Genomic DNA, 17,216 nt, shown 5'->3' with positions numbered 1-17,216 from the left:
CTACATTTGCGTGGAGGTCTGGAGCACTTTGTCTAATTCTGACTGCTATGCTTTAAGGACTTGATAGTGTTGTTCACATACCTGAAAGGCTGTCAAACAGAAGAGAGCAAAGAAGTTCTCTGCCGTTCCAGTGGAAAAGACTAGATCTAATGGGTCTAAGCTACAGGTAGGTAGATTGAATTTGGATATTAGGAGAAACATCTTAACTGTAAGAGTAGTTTGACAATTGAACCAGTTGCCTAGGGATGTGACCCTAGACCCTAGAGCATTTTTCCTTAGTAGGCATGATTCAAGTTCCTCCAGTCTAGCTTTCAGTTCAGCTGATATTATATAATGAAATGTTCACAGCCATTCCAGCTGGTCGGGGAAGTGATATAAGGCTGAGGCTACGTCAGGCCTGTCAAGGAAATAAAACTTTAAAGTCTGGAAGGGCTCTGTGATGGTTGCAAGAAGGGTAGACAGATACAGTCAAGCAAGCAAAATGCTTTGAATTTGGAGTGGGAATAAGTGCAGAAGGCATGGAACGATGGATTGGATAGCAAGCTAGCAAGTAATTTTGCAACTACACCTTAAATAAAAAAGTTCACGGGCCAAAAGATTTGAAGTCAAAAACACAATTGTGCAAAATTAGATAAAACAAGGGGCGGGACCCGCGATACTCGTGGGGGGGAGAGAGGGAGCTGAACACTTATCAGGCAGAGGAGGAAGCAGCAGCAGGAGGTAAGTTCCCCCCCCATCCCATCCCCTCCAAAGCGAGGCCCGCATGGCTTGTAGCCGCCGGGCCTCGCCGGTCTCTCCCCCCTGGCTCCGGTCTCCCCCCGCTTCGAACCGAGACCCGAGCGGCTTGCAGCCGGTCTCGCCCACTCGCCTCGCTGGTCTCGCCCACCCGCCCACCAAGCCTTTGCTGCCCTCCCGTCCCCTGTGGCAGTGGTGAGGCAGTTCGCAGAGCGTTCCCTGCGCATGCGCAGGGGATGCTCTGTTACTTTTGAGGGGATTTAAGTATCCCCCCAATATTGTTTTCAGAGTTTCAGATTTTTGTGCACACCTGGGGACTGCCCCAAGTGTGCACGAAAATCTCCCTTCCCCCCAGCTTCGATCTGGCAACTCTTCCCCCCCTCCCCCGCCAGTTGCCGGGAGGGGGACCCAGCAATCCTACATCCAGCATTCTGTTTCCGTGGCTCAATCAGCCGCCTATAGGGAGTCCACAAGCACGAGTGTGCTGGTATTCCTCCTCTGGGTTGACTCCAGCCTCTGGTATTCCTCTTGGAACAAGGAGGATCCATTTAGATACCATGGGTAGCCCAGTCCATCTGATCCCCTTCCTAGCCTTCTCTCAATCTCCGTGAAGCAATCTTAATCCCTGCCTTTTCTAGGAGAGACTGGCTTCTCTTCTCTGCAACCAAAATGTTGAAAAGCATCATAGGAGACAAAGACATTTTCAGCATTTGTCAATGTATGTGAGTCAGTGGCCAGATTTAAAGCCACAACAAACAGCCTGGCCCACATGGCTTGGCTCCAGTTTCTATCAGCCAAATTTACACTTGAGCAGGATGATGAATTAAATTCAGTTTGTAAATCTTCTGAGCTTTGAATATTCACCTTCCTGGTAGCTTGTAACAACATGTAATGTTCACGAGACTGCATGTACTATGAATGCTCCCTTGGCCATTATACCACCTAGGATGAACCAAGTTGTGTATTCCGCTCAGTGTCTCTATGTTTCTTCTCCATCCCTCCTCCATTAATTTTTTTCTGCTGCCACTCTACAGTCATGCTTCATTTGACACCAGTGTTCCCTCTAAGCTGAGTTAGTGTGAGCTAGCTCACACTTTTTTAGTCTCCGGCTCACACATTTTGGTCTTAGCGCAGGGAGGATGGCTCCAGAGCAAACTGATTTATGCCAGGAGGAACTAAGACACCCCTTCTGTCATGCCAAAGACATGCGCTACACCCTCGGGGGAAAGCCGACACGTGCTCGCCACGCCCCCAGGGGCTGCTGCCAGCCGCCGCCCTCCCCTACGAGCAGGGCCCTCAGGGAGGCGGGACTTCTGGTGGAGGGGGGGAGCACTAATCAAATCTTTGGCATGACAGAAGGGGTGTCTTAGTTCCTCCTTTCATAAATCAGTTTGCTCTGGAGCCATCCTCCCTAAGTAGGCTCCAGATTCCCCGGGCTTTCTCCCCATTGGCTTTGTGCCAGGTTTCCTTCCAGGTCAGTCTAAACAATAGCACACAAGGTAAACATGTTAACCCTATAATGACTTTAATTAGGTCTTGCAACACACATATTTCCAACATTCAGCAGGGTATAACACCATAGAGTCCACCTTGCAAAGCAGCCATTTTTTCCAGGCAAACTGATCTCTGTAATCTGGTGATCCAGGAGATCTCCAAGCCTCACCTGAGGCTTGCAACCCTAACACTGGCCCCAGGAATCAATCAGGTGAGAATCTGAAGAGGGGCATTTGGAGCATTCCTGTTGACTATTAATCCCACATGGGCTCTGAGGCCCCAAGAATAGACTTTCACAGGACTGGAAATTACTGCTGAGAGCAAAGATCTATCATTATTATGCTGGAACCAGTCTTGTACTTTCCCAGATGTTTTTGAAGAGTGGGACATTTGCTGATCTGCAATCCTGTGGCATCTCACTGGTCTTCCAGGATTTCTCAGTCATGAGAGGCTCTCTGAGAGCAGATGAAGAAGGCATATTAGGCATTTATCTGACATTCCATGGTTAACGAAGTTTACCTCCCAGTGGGTAAACTACACAGCTCACATTTTTGGTAATTCTTGATTCTTTGGAATATCTGCCATTTGTTTCAGGAAAGCATCATCCCTATTGTTCCCTTGCTTTGGCAGTCTGCAGTTGACTCCAACCACAATATATATATATATTTCAATTGCCAGGGCTCTAGTCGGGGGGGAGCTCTCAGGTACGGAGCTCCGGAAGAGAACCTCTAGGGGGCGGGGCGGTCACGTGGTGAAGCCCCGCCCCCTTCTTTACCCCGCCCTCTGCTTCGATCCTCATTCCGTTTGGGAATGAGGATGAAGCAGGAGGGTAAGTAGCCGGGCCTTCTGACACACTTCCGGTGATGTCAGGGGGTGTGGCCTTCTGTCACTTCCGGTGATGTCAGGGGGTGTGGCATATGCAAATAAGTTATGCTAATGAGTTATGCTAATGAGCTCCGGCAGCTCTTTTTCTACAACAAGACCCCTGTCAATTGCTATTTATTTTTACCCAGGTGCTCTCTATGGGGCAGCCATGTTCAAGTGCTGTGTAGGTGTACATGATTTTGACATAGAATGCTTCTGCTCCTTGCTTTTGTTGCCTCTGTTACTTTTAAACAAGCTACATCCTTCAATTACTACATTCCAGTCACGGAAGAAATCCCACAAAATATCAGTTATGCCATTAAATCCTATTTGCCTTCCTGAATACTGAAGTCCACGGATATTATACCAGAAGGAAGGGGTCACACCCAGCCTGGAATGCACATTCAACCTTTTTCATGACTTTTGCGACTGCTTTGCATTTACATGGTACTTTCTGCATTCCACCTCTCATACCATCTCACACACCTCTCTTTTCATACCCCCCCATGCATCTGATGAAGAGAGCTGTGCTTCTCGAAAGCCTGTGCTACAGCAAAGTTTGTTAGTCTTAAAGGTGCTACTGGGCTTTTGACAATTTTCAGCCACAGACTAACATGGCTAACTACTCTGGATTTACCTCCTTTAATGCAAATCACTTCTGTTGCCCTAGCATGACAATTTTACAAACTGGAACTCAGCGCCAGATTATGTATGTCCACATGACTAAATTGCATTGGGTGTGATTTACTGGGTGTTACCTCCCACAACAATGTGCTCAACTCTGGCCAGATAATGCTCATAGTTCACATGCATTAAGGGAGCAATCCTAAGCAGGTCTACTCAGAATTCAGTCCCATCTTATTCAGTGGGGCTTACCCACAGGAAAGGGTTCTTAGGATTGCAGCCCGAGTGGTCTATACAACAGTCTTTCCTTGAGAAACCACCTCTATGGCATCATGTTACAGAAAATGACTTCCAGGGAGCAGGTGAGTTAGACTAAATTCAAAGAAAGCACTTTTCAGCCCTTCTCCCACGGTTGCCGCACATGTTTACGAAGAGCAGCAAACAAGTTTCAGAGGTGCTTTCTGACTCAAGCCCAAGTACATGTGAGTATTCTGTGGAAGCAGAATCAACAAAGAGTAGTAGTACTTTAAAGATTAACAAGTTTATTGTGACGTTAAACCCAGAGCCCCAATGGCACAAATGAGTACAGAAGCTTATGTCACCGTCAACCTGCTAGTCTTTCTGGTGCCATTTGTTTACTTGTTTTATTATTCTGTAGGAAGAGGATGATACATAATGTTTTACCCCATCTTTGGTCAATAGGGATTCCCTTGCACTCGCTCAGTGCCACAAAGCTGGAATTGTTACCTAAACATGATACACTCAAAATAATGTTATGCCGTTAGAGATGGCTCTGGTGATTTTATCTATCTGAGCATTTTAAAGTCAGTTCCATTCCTGAAGGCACCAAATGCAGCTTCTACAAAAATAAAAGATTCCAGATTTAATGTTATAAACAACAAAAATAAAACAGTCTGGCTGATCCGGTTCTGGCACACTGATTTCCACAGGTCCCAGGCTGTAAGCCATAGGCTAAGGGCCAAGGTCAAGGGACCCTTTGGTTCTCACTCTTCTGGACATACCGAAGGGCTTACACCTCTGGTTCCTGCTTCACAGGTTAAATATGTACATCAAGAAGAGAGGGAAAAGTCAGCCTCGATGGACCTCAGCTTCTGCTAGCTCACTGCAGCAGGGCAGCAGGATGCTTTTCAGTACACTCTAATCTTGTTTGTGTACAGGAGCTAGAGTTGCCAGTCTCCAGATGGGGCCTAGAGAACTCCTGGACTTACAACTGATGTCCAGATACGGAGATCAATTCTCTTAGAGAAAATGGCAACTTTGGAGGGTGGAATCTATGGCATTATTCACACTGAGGTCCCCCTTCTCCCAAAACCCTGCCCTCCCCAGGCACCACCCTCAAATCTCCAGCAATTTCTCAACCTGGAGCTCGCAACCCTGAAAGGAGCCTATTGGTGTACTCAGTGTACCAAGAGTGCTATATATCAATACCACATCTCTCCTCCCCATGGACAAATGCTCCACAATCAACAGTTGCTCCTGCTGCAATCCCAGAACTTCTAAGCAGTGAAACTACCTTCAGTCATTGGGTGTACTCCAGGTACCCTGATGTTACCTGTAATGATGACAGATGGAGCTGCCAGGCTCCTGCACATGGGTGTATAAGGAAGGATGGTTGCTTATGCATTTGCTGCAAGAAATACCAGTGCACTGATACAGTCACAACACATGCACACACGCGAAGGGTAAAGCTGCTCTGAGAAGCACTTCAAACAAGTGGGTTCGCTTACTGAACTGAACTGAAAATCAGTATAACTTTTCCAAGTTTCTTGGTATATGTAGTCACACTACATATTATACATGAGAGAATCATCAGAAGAGCAGGGGAACATCTTCTTAGAGGCTTTGCGGTGTGTTTGAATGGTACAAAAGGTCTTCATCATCATTTCTATAATGTCTACAAGATTGCTATTAGCTGGAAAATGCTTGAAGACTTTGGGGGTGGATCTGGGAGAGGGCGGGGTTTGGGGAGGGGGGAGGGGCCTCAGCATGGTACAATGCCATAAAGTCCACCCTTCAAAGCAGCCATTTTCTCCAGGGGAGCTGATCTCTGTCAGCTGGAGAACAGTTGTAAAAGCGGAAGATCCCCAGGCCCCACCTGGAGGCTGGTACACCGTGTGCCAGAATGGTTTTGTTTTGGCTCAGCTTGTTATTTGGTCACTGTCTACAATTTCCTCTTTGGTTACATGGAGCACTGATTGGATGACAGTATTGTTGTTCAGAGTCTCCGGTTCCTGTAACCTGAATGGCAGGTTTGTCACTGAGGTATCCAGGCTGCTTTAATATTGCATAATGGTACAAGTGAGTCATGACTCACAGCCCCAGTCCTTCCTTAGGGCATAAATTATGTACTTGGCTTTGAGGAAGGATGGAGTGAAACAAAGAAGTCCTATTTGGAAATTCATCAAGCAATTTTGCCATCATAGCAAAAACACAGGAACAGAATATCATTTACCCTATTTGAACTCTGCAAAGAGAAATTTATCATTTATCTAGAAATTTGACTCAGTTCCTTTGTACCTGTCCCAGCTGTTGTTGAGCTTGACAAATTATCATTATGTAAGGACAATACAACAAGATGGAATGCCAGCAAGATGGCAGGTACTGACTACCGCATACACACATGTTCCCTTACTGTGAAGAGAGCCAGATGCAATAGCAATGTTACTTCTTCTGAACAGTATTTGGGTAGGTTCTCAAACGTATGCAACTAGGTCATTTCCCAAGAATAATTACCTCTGGAGATCCCTAAAATTTAACCTTGCTCTACATTTAGAACAACTGAAATAATATTAAGGTATTCTCAGGGCTATTTTTCGGCAGGAACGCACAGGAACGGAGTTCTGGCTGGCTCCCGAGTTGGCCACACCCGGCAGGAACTCATTAGCATAACAGACCACACCCAACAGCAGAAACTCATTAGGATTGGCTACATTAGGGATGTGTGGCCTAACATGCAAAGGAGTTCCTGCTACAAAAAAAGCCCAGGGTTTTGACAACAAACAAGGTAAACAGAATAAGAAGGGAAAGGTGGGGGTGGCTGGATGACCAGACTTCTGGTAACATGGGGTGTGTGGTCTAATATGCTAATGAGCCATGCTGTCAGGTGTGTGGCCTAATATGCTAATGAGTTTCTGCTGTTGGGTGTGGCCTATTATGCTAATGAGTTCCGGCTGGGCTTTTTCTACAAAAAAAGCCCTGGGTATTCTGCCAAAAGGCAATGACTAAATTGTTGAATGGGCCAGCCATTGCTGAGAGCTAATCTAGGTGGGGAGATATTTGCCCTTTCTGCAGCCATCTATTACAAAGGATTCTGCAGTAGGCCTTTGCTAAGAGATTGTCAAGGTCTGGAGCACAGGCAGAGGGAAGTCCAATTTCAGTCCGGGGTCTGGAGCCAAAAATGGTGACGCAAGAACCAAGAGTGAAAGTCCAGAGCGCAAGCCAGAAGCAAGGTCATATAAAGCCAGGGTCAGAAGCTGAAGAAGTTAGCAGGAGCTGAGAGCAACAGTCCAAATCACAAACCAGGAACAGAGTCAATCAGGCCAGGGTCAGAAGCCAGAAATAGGTAGCAGGAACAAGGTCTTGGAACCAGGGGGGTGGAGAGCAGCAAGGCGTCACGGAGTAATGATGAGTTTGCGTCCACAACGGAGCCAGCTTAGCCTGAAGTTAAATAGCCCTCTGCTGCTGTTTCCAATTAGTGCAGTGGCACCGGCAGCCAAGCGTCTGTTAATACTCAGGACTGACAGCTCGTCTGCTTTGCAGCTGAGCAGAGCGCCTTCTTGCCGCTAAGTCTTTCTGGAGTCTGTCTCGCAAGCGCACAACTCTTGGGGGTGAATCGGGAAGGCTGTCCATCTGTGTCTGCTGCTTGTCAGCCATCTCTGAGCCAGGTGCCAGTGCAGGTTGTGATGGTAAATTGCCGATCTCTGCAGCTTCAGAGGGGCCAGCTGTGGGTTTGGCTGGGGCTGGCAACGGCCCTTCCTCAGCACCCATGACAGAGATCTCCTGCCGCTGAGGGGTCTGTGGGTGGGGACATTCTGCACTTTTGTTGAAAGCATTCCACTTGAGTGGCCCTTAACATATTCTCAGGTATTTCTTGATGACCTAAATACAACCCTTTCCTTAGGAAGAAAATCACACCTAACCACTGCTTTTGCATTGCATCATGGGAATGTTATGTAAATGTATAAAGCCTAAAGAGGAGGCACACATCCCATTACAGGAACAATAACTCCACACTTGGAACTGGCAACATTTATTTATAGTCGCTCACATCCCTCCCCCCAGACTGTACGGCAGGTGGGACACAACAAATACATTCAGCCCTTTGCTTTTTACTCTTCCAATCAGTAACAGAAAGATTGTAAACATTGCTATTTATTTTGAAGATCTAGTTAAGCTAGAATAAAAGTTATTGATAATTAAACTATTGTTATTGATAATTAAAGTATTCTTACATGTACTGAAAGGATGTGGAGGCAATATGATCATTTGCAATATTTTAGTAATTTTAAATCTCAGTGCTAGGCTTGCCAACCTCCAGGTGGCACCTGGAGATCTCCCAAAATTACAACCGATCCCCAGGCTACAGAGATAATTTCCCCTGGAGTGAATGGCTGCTTTAGAGGGTGGGCTCTATGACATTATACGCTGCTGAGGTCCCTCTCCTCCACAAACCCCACCTCCAAAATCTCCAGGAAATTCCTAACCCAGAATTGGCAACCCTAGGTCTTACACAGAGATGGGGTAATAGAATAATATCCAGCAGTAGCCGTCTACAATTTAACCAGCTTTCTCAGTCTAAGTTGTTTTCCCCACACACAAAGTTGCCATTTGCTCTACAGCAGAAAATATATAGGTTTCTCAACAGTAGGAGGCATTTAAGTTGGGAATCTAATGCAGGAGAAAGAACTAAATTCCCCCAACGCCACTATGTCCTTTTCAAGGTGGAGGTGAGTCAAATTACTGCAGCAGGAGCCAACAATGTGTCATGGACATTGTTGTAGCAATGGCTGAAGAGGAACTGAGGCCTTAAATATTCTTCTAAGGCCCCGTTCCTCCAGGAACAAGCTGCCACAAGGTCACCATGTACCCACTGGGTTAATGTCGCTTCCAGGGCTCTTTTTGTAGAAAAAGCCCAGCAGGAACTCATTAGCATAATAGGCCACACCCAACAGCAGGAACTCATTAGCATATTGGGCCACACCCCTGACAGCACAGCTCATTGGCACATTAGGCCGCACCCCCATGTTACCAGAAGTGTGCTCATCCAGCCACACCCACCTTTTGCTTGTTATTCTGTTTACCTTGTTTGTTGTCAAAACCCAGGGCTTTTTTTGTAGCAGGAACTCCTTTGCATGTTAGGCCACACACCCCTAATGTAGCCAATCCTAATGAGTTTCTGCTGTTGGGTGTGGCCTATTATGCTAATGAGTTCCTGCTGGGCGTGGCCAACTTGGGAGCCAGCTGGAACTCTGTTCCTGCCCCAAAATAGCCCTGGTCACTTCCAGGAAAAAACTATCTAGGAAACACCAAATCCCATGTTTTTTAACATAGAGCTTCCAGTGCTTCCTACTGCTAGAGAGGCATGATGTCACTTCCAGAAAAACATCACACTATTGTTGCCTCCCCCCCCATCCCTTCCTTGCCCAGTCTCCTACTGGCTACCAGGCTGGGCCAGCTAAGCTGCCAGTAGTTAAAGGTGCTGCTCCTGGTTACAGCAGTGAGTGCTGTGACAGAACATCAGGCTCCGGGCTCCTCCTGCACATCAGTGGCAGCTCCTGGAGGTGTCTCAGCTGCCGCCTCCTCTGCATTTTCAGCCTCTTTGCCCTACAATGAGTCTGTACTCTGATCCATTACACACACCCTAACCTGATTTTAGCTCCTCCCAGGATATTTTGAATTTTTAAAAAACTGGTCATAGATCTTCCATGGGTTACTCACACTCATGGAAGTACACACACTCACTTATTCAAAACATTTACAGTCTACCTTTCCCTCTAAGAAAAGAGGCTGTAGGTGGCTACAAAAATATGTATCAGCATATCAGACAACTCAAACCAGTGCAACAGCAACAACCCTAAAACAAGGTGACAACCCATAACTAACTGCAATACAAAAACAACAACAACCCCAATATAATCTAACATCCCATCTGCCCTTCAGAAAACCATCAGTTCCACAACCAACGCAGTAGAAAATCGTGAAACAAGGCTGTTTCGTGACCCCTCCTAAAGATGAGTAATGGAGGTGCCCTCCTCACCAGCAAGCTATTCCAGAGCAATGGTTTCAGGACTGAAAATGACTGCGCTTTGTCTGAAGGCTAACACTCTTATTGTAACTTTTATTTATTTTCCAAAACTTACATCCCACCAATCTACCCTCACAAATTAAAACATTATAATAAAATCACATTTGAAAACCACTAAAACCAACCCCTCCCCTTATAAGGAGCAACGATGTTTCAATTCAAAACCTTTATTGGCAGGAGCAACGATGTGAACAATCCAAAGAGAGGAATATAGATGGCACAAAGGCTCACACTAGAAGTCTTCAAATATGAGGGTCCCAGCCAGTGTTCCCTCTAAGCTGAGAAACAGCATTTTAACTTGAGCTCAGTAACAGGCAGACAGCCCTCAGATCTCAGTAGCTCAGTAGGGTCAGCCCTGGTTAGTCCTTGGATGGGAAACCACCAGGGAAGCCCAGGGCTGACACACAGAGGCAGGCAATGGCAAACCACCTCTGTTCGCCTCTTGCCTTGAAAACCCCACGGGGTCGCCCATAGGTCAACTGCAACTTGACAGCACTTTCCACCCCCACTAATAGGCAACCAATGGAGGGTTTTAGAATGTGATGTGAAGGGAGGGCATTTGGATTTTCTTTGATGCACTTTTGCAGTTTTACAGATGAAGTTAAGAGAATAGACTTGCTTGATACATAGTTGTGGCATGCAAAACAGACACCAGCAGCTGCAGGAAGAGCACAAGGCAGACCAGCTCTTGGCAGTCACAATGCCAAGTGATTGGATTAGCACGGACGTCCATGTCCATGGATTTCCTACATTTAAAATTCAGCTGGTAACATTTTCCATTTTCCAATGGGCTCCAACATGAACCATGCAAACTGAATTTCTAGCACTGCCAATCCCGATCAGCAGCAGCTGTCCTGTAAGATTTGCTTGGAAAGGCGATTTCAGTTCATCATTTATGTTCAGACCAACCCACTCCAATTCCAATCAGGTTTTTCACACAGGAACGTGGTCATGCAGAGAAGATGCACACTGGACCCAAGAAGAGCTTGTCAGAATGGCACTAAAGGAGACAAGTCAGAAGAATTCCCAGGAAGCAATAAATTCCCAAACATGTTTGCTCCCTCAGTCAAATAGAGTGTGCTTATATTAGTTTATGCTGCTAGTCAAGCCTCTGTTGAAAATACTTCCAAGTGACTTAACTCAATCCGACTTCTATTGTTCACTGACAAATTGAGGATTTAACTAAATCAACTTGGTGATTTCACCGCAGTAAATAGGGTTCGAGTCATTTACCCCATCAAAACTTCATTTAAAAAAAAACCCTCCCAAATTCCCCCAGAAAATCCTTCAGGAATGTAGGTCAGAGCCTCAACAATGACTGTCCCAGAAAAACACACACACCAAACATTTATGTAAGTATGCAAAATCATAGAATAAGTGCCAGCATATAAAATATTATCCATTGGCACTTCAAACTTTGTTCTATTGCAGCATCTTTTAAACTATGCTCCAGGAATCTGATGGCAGACTAGCCTCTGTGAAAGACAGCTTTGACTGCCATTACCACTCTTCCCAGATACCCCTCCCCAGGGGAGTTTTCTGCACCTTTTGTGCACACTCTCAGGTCACAATGAAGCAGTGGCAAGGTCAAACAAGGGCCCTTGACTACTCTACACATGCTGTTGATAGAAGCAGTAGAATGGACTGTACTACTCCTTTCAAGTAAGGTATCACGTTGCAATAATCCCTTACATACAAGCCTTTAAAAATGGTGTAATGTATCCAGTCCAGACCGTGTGGCTGGTTTGGGCTCCACACGGTCAGGCACAAACGTCGAGCTTCGCTCCAAGAGACAATGGACTACGCGGATCCTAGCCCGCTCCAACCAGGGGGTTAGGTTCCCAGCCGAGAGCCTATGGGACTCTCAGCCACTGTAAATAACCTATTGGGAAGTGGGGGGGTGTTTGGGGTGGCAGTTTCTCGGGGAATATAAGCCGGCCTGCGAGCTGGCCAAAGTCATCTTGTTCCTGATCGAATAAAGTACGCTTTGCTGAAATCACTCTCCGTCTGCGTGCTTTTCAAAAATATCTTCATGTAAAAAAAACAGCACAACAAGTGGGGCAAAGGTAAACCCTTTCTCCCTGATGTGTTCCTTTTTTCTTCAAAGGGAGTCTCTGTTGAGAATTCAAAAACTGAATTTCCTGTCTGAAGTGGAACAGCCCAAACTACCACTGCCTCGTTGACTGGGAGTGTGGCGTACACTAAGGTGAGGAGTCCTCTACAGTGAGCAGAGGTGACATAGCAAAGAAGAATGTGTTCCTGACAAGCAGGGCCACTTGAAAGGATTCTGTTAAGGCTCAATTTGTTTTTTTTGGGAGGAGAATAAGTTTTACCGAATTTCAGTAAGGGGCAGGGAGGAGGCATTCTATAACAGTGGAGACAGAAAGGTGCTGTGGAAAACTCAGTCCATTTTCCTATCTCTGTGTTGCAGATTGATAGAATTATGCCTTGTGTCCTGAGATACTCAGGAGAAAGGTGGGCTTATATTTTGAATAAACAGGGCTATTTTGGGGCAGGAACACACAGGAACGGAGTTCCGGCTGGCTTCCAAGTTGGCCACGCCCAGCAGGAGCTCATTAGCATAATAGGCCACACCCAACAGCAGAAGCTCATCAGGATTGGCTACATTAGGGGTGTGTGGCCTAACATGCAAAGGAGTTCCTGCTACAAAAAAGCCCTGGGTTTTGACAACAAACAAGGTAAACAGAATAAGAAGCAAAAGGTGGGTGTGGCTGGATGAGCACACTTCTGGTAACATGGGAGTGTGGCCTAATATGCCAATGAGCTGTGCTGCCAGGGGTGTGGCCTAATAGGCTAATAGGTTTCTGCTGTTGGGTGTGGCCTATTATGCTAATGAGTTCCTGCTGGGCTTTTTCTACAAAAAAAGCCCTGTGAATAAAAATGATTGACAAGGGAAGGACCCAAAGGAAAATAAATCATATGGAAAAAGCAGAGGAATGCAGTTTTCTCTCTCATGGAGGTCCAGCTCCCTCTGACTGGGAGAATCTTCTCTCCCCTCGCCTTTATCACCAACTCAGCTAAAACTGGGGTGCAAGGGCTGAGGGATGCACTCCCGCCTTCCTAAGTATAGGGAGAGGGACAAATTCTCCTCATAACCACTATTATACATTTCTGCTTCACTTTATATTATACAGTTAAAAACATGTCAGCCCTGTGAGGCTTCCAGAGACCATTCAGAATGCATATATTAAACAAACTCAAGATTAAAACAGGTTTATATAATAGTATATTATTTATATAATAAGCAGCTGCTGATGGTGAAAATAACAGTGCAGAAAGCAGTCTAGTAGAGCACACCAGCCCCTCTTAGAACATAGGAAGAGCTCTGCTGGATCAGACCAGTGGTCTATCTAATCCAGCATCCTGGTCTCACACAGTGGCCACACCAGCTTCTCTGGAGGAACAACAACAGGGCATAGAGGCCAAGGCCTTCCCCCGATGCTGCCTCCTGGCACTGGGATTCAGAGGTTTACGGCCTTAAACACCTCCAAATGCCCTGAAAAATGAAAAGCCTTTACTGCAGCCTGGCAAGTCTCTTTGAAGAGGGTGCTCCAGAGAAGGGATGCCACTCCAGAAGATGGTGGGCTCCCTCCTGACCAATAGGCATCCACGAGCAGTACAAAGGATGAGTAGCGGTTTGAGAAAGGTGTTCCAGATTCTGGAGAGCAACTGTTGCATCATTTGACTTGGTACACATGCAAGAATGTGTGGCTGCATCAGTACATTGAAAAACTTTACTTTTAACAACTCATGTTGGTTTTGTTGTGCCTTGCCATGCCACGCAAACCTTTGCCCTGTTAGTGTTGCAAAACTGGCCTATTCAGGCAACATGCCTTGAATGGTTTCTAGGAAACAGGGAAGGGATGAGTCAACTAGCCATCATTTATTTAGTTGCAGGTAACGGTATCACACTAAAGCCCTGTTGTGTTTGATCCTGTTAATTCTTATTGTCTAATATTCTAGAGGTTAAAGTTAATAATTTTAGAAGACACACACACACACATTGCTTCTGGAAGTATTTTCTCTGATGAAGTAATTCAAGGGTAGCAGCAGAAATGGAGATGGATGTTTTGCATAGCCAGCATGAGAAAAGAACATTCACAAAGGCAATATGATATCTTGCATCTTAGTTGACCCCGAATTAGAACAGGACAGTCACCATTTTGAAGTAAGAAGCAATTTTTCCCTTGCGTAAATAACAAAAATACATGCACACACAAACCAAAAAAGCCAATCAGTGTGCCAGTAAGGGATTGTGGACAGGATGAGGGAGTTTTAGGTTCAGATGCCACTCAGAGAGGAAGACTGGTCAGTCACTGTCACTCAGCAAAACCGATCTTACAAGACTAGGATGAGCTCTTTGGGGGAAAGATGGGCTACAGATAAAATACCTTTGGGTGGACTGAGATGGGATGGATCCAAAAGGTGCCATTATAGGCACGAAAGGACAGTTTCTGGCAGCTCAAGAGTTGCTTTGTCTCTGATCCCATGACTTGGAAATAATTGATAAAAGAAGGTTTACATTATTTCCCCAGTCACTTACTGGGATTAAAGGTGCTATATAATATTAACCACACCAGCTGATTTAAGCAATGTGATTTCTCTTATCTATTTGGGTCTTTAATGTAGAGCCAGTTTGGTGTAGTGGTTACATGCACAGACTCTAATCTGGGAGAACTGGGCTTGATTCCCCACTCTTCCACTTGCAGCTGCTAGATGACCTTGGGCAAGCCATAGTTCTGTCAGAGCCGCTCTGGAAAGAGCTCTGTCAGCCCCACCTACATCACAGGGTGTCTGTTGTGGGGAGGGGAAAGGAAAGGAGATTGTGAGCCGCTCTGAGACTCCAAGTAATGGGCAGGGTATAAATTCAATCTCTTCTTCTTCTTCTAGAACATCACCCAACACATAGCCTAGTGCTCACGGACATATTTTCTTGTGCCTGCTGAGCATTTTCAGGTGGGGCTCATTCTGATGGGGGGGGGAGGAAATTGCTTCAGCAGCTGCCGCTGCAGTCACAACACAATGATAATCTCTGTAAACTTCCCTGGTTTTTATGTTTATCCGGAGGAGGGGGGGGGGTTAGGACACCCTGACCTGAAATTACGGGAGCATTTGTTTGGTTGAAGTAGGGTCCAGAACAGCAGAATCACCTCACTTCCTATATTTGGTGAAACAGCTTTTATCTCCTCCCCCTCATGTACAGATGCACAGAGACAAAAAAGTGGCTATTCCCATATCTTCCATTTCTTTTTCTCTAAAGCTGGAAGGTCTCAGGACATCCACCTTAACTTCCAGCATTTAAGCCACAGGCCTCCTCTCCCCCTGCACCCAACACACATGGCTAAAGACAGGAATACTCCCATGCCCTCCATTTCTTCTCATTTAAAGCTGCAAGTCCCAGGGTACCAAAATCACCTTCATGTCCGGTTCATGGTGTGTTTTGGTGACACACAGATTGAGAGTAGGGGCGTTAGGCAGAACTTCCAAAGATCCCAAGGATAAAATAAGGAAAGGCAGTGGAGGGGTGCTCCTGTGTGGCAAGTCAATGTCCCAAAGTCTCAGAAAAAGAAAGTAGAGTAGGCAGACTCTGTACAAGTGGAGAGGATGAGACTGCACAGTTTAAGCCTAAACAGTTCCATGATGCTACCTGGCAGCCTGGGGGTGGGCACACTGCCCCCTCTGGGAAATCTGGGGGGGGGGTGAGCCCTGCTACCCCTGTAGTTTGTGCCCCTGCCCAGAAGGAAAAGAGACTAACCGGCTTGAAGGGAGAAGGGAGGAAAGCCCTTCTCCCCCCCCCACACACACCCAGTCATCTTAGTTTCCTCCCAAGTAGCAATGTCCAGGAGGAAAGACGACTAACTAGCATGAAGGAAAGCCCCCCCCCCCCCCCCCGATAGGGGCCCTTGGAGGCAAACACAATAGTTGGGGGGGACAGGACTGGTAGGGAGTGAGTACCAGTATGGTATAGTGCAGGGGTCCCCAGCAGGCCCGTAGCCAGGATTTCTTAATTCAGGGGGCCTTTAAATAAGTCAGGGGGCACTGATAAAATAAAATAAACTCACACTCGCAGGCTGGAGCAGGGTTATTTCCCCTATTATGGAGGATGGGTGTAAGTGGAAGTCAGTCACTGACTCTGAGTAACCTGTGGAGGATCCCCTCCTCCTCTCATTTCCCCCCACAACCCATTGGCTGTGTGGAGTGCAGGGAACTACGGCGAAAGTACCAGGCTCCTGTTGGTTCCTTATTTCTTTCTTCCTGGCTGACTTTGTGCTTCCACGGTGACTTTGCCTTGGTCACACCCCCACCCACTGCCCTGCAGGGGGGCTTTCTGCTGCAACACTTCTCAGACTTGGAAGTGGCAGCCCGCCCGGGGAGACAAGCCAAAGAAGGAGAGGTGGGTGAGCAGACAGGATGTAGATGGCTGCTTTGCTGCCACTGGTGGCTTGTGTGCACCCTGCATTGGTGCAACCGGGCTGGACTGAGAAGGTGGGAGCTGAAGGAAAAACCCGGGAGGGAAAGCTGAGGGCGTGCTGTGTTTCTCTCTCCCTTGGTGGCCAGCTTCCTCGGCAATGAAGGCACAGGCACATGCAAGCGAGCGAGGTCTGCAATCTTGCACTGGACAGAGATGGGGAGAAATCTCTGTAATTGCAGGTTCAGCCACAGGACCCACAGCCCCCTGGCTGCACCTCACCTGCCAGCCCGCTCGCCTGGCTGCCTTGCACCACATAATGCCGTGGCTTAGGGATGTGCATTGGGTTCATCTGAGGTGAATGCACCCCCGAAAATGGCCCATTTGGGCCCCTTTTGGGCTGCTGTGGGCCGATTCAGATTCTCTGATCTGAATTGGCCCCAGTATATCCTATGGGCCATTGAAGTCAATGGCGAAAACATAGGGTGTATTCTGGGGGCTGGAGGCAAGGTGGTTTGAGGGAGAAGCTCCAAACTTGCAGGGTAGCTGCTGATGCCTCTCCCCAAGACACCCACAAAGGTTTAAGAACATTGGACCAGGGGGTCCAATTCTATGGGCCCCCAAACAGGTGCCCCCATCCCCTCCATTGTTCTTAATGGTGGGAAAAACGTTACTTTTTCCCCACCATAGAGAACAATGGAGGGGATGGGAGCAACCTGTTTGGGGGCCCGTAGAATTGGACCC

Source organism: Gekko japonicus, unplaced genomic scaffold (genome assembly GCF_001447785.1).
Source record: "Gekko japonicus isolate JY-2015 unplaced genomic scaffold, Gekko_japonicus_V1.1 scaffold45, whole genome shotgun sequence".
Taxonomy (NCBI): domain Eukaryota; kingdom Metazoa; phylum Chordata; class Lepidosauria; order Squamata; family Gekkonidae; genus Gekko; species Gekko japonicus.
The sequence above is the reverse complement of the archived record's forward strand: the minus strand, read 5'-3'. Positions refer to the sequence as shown.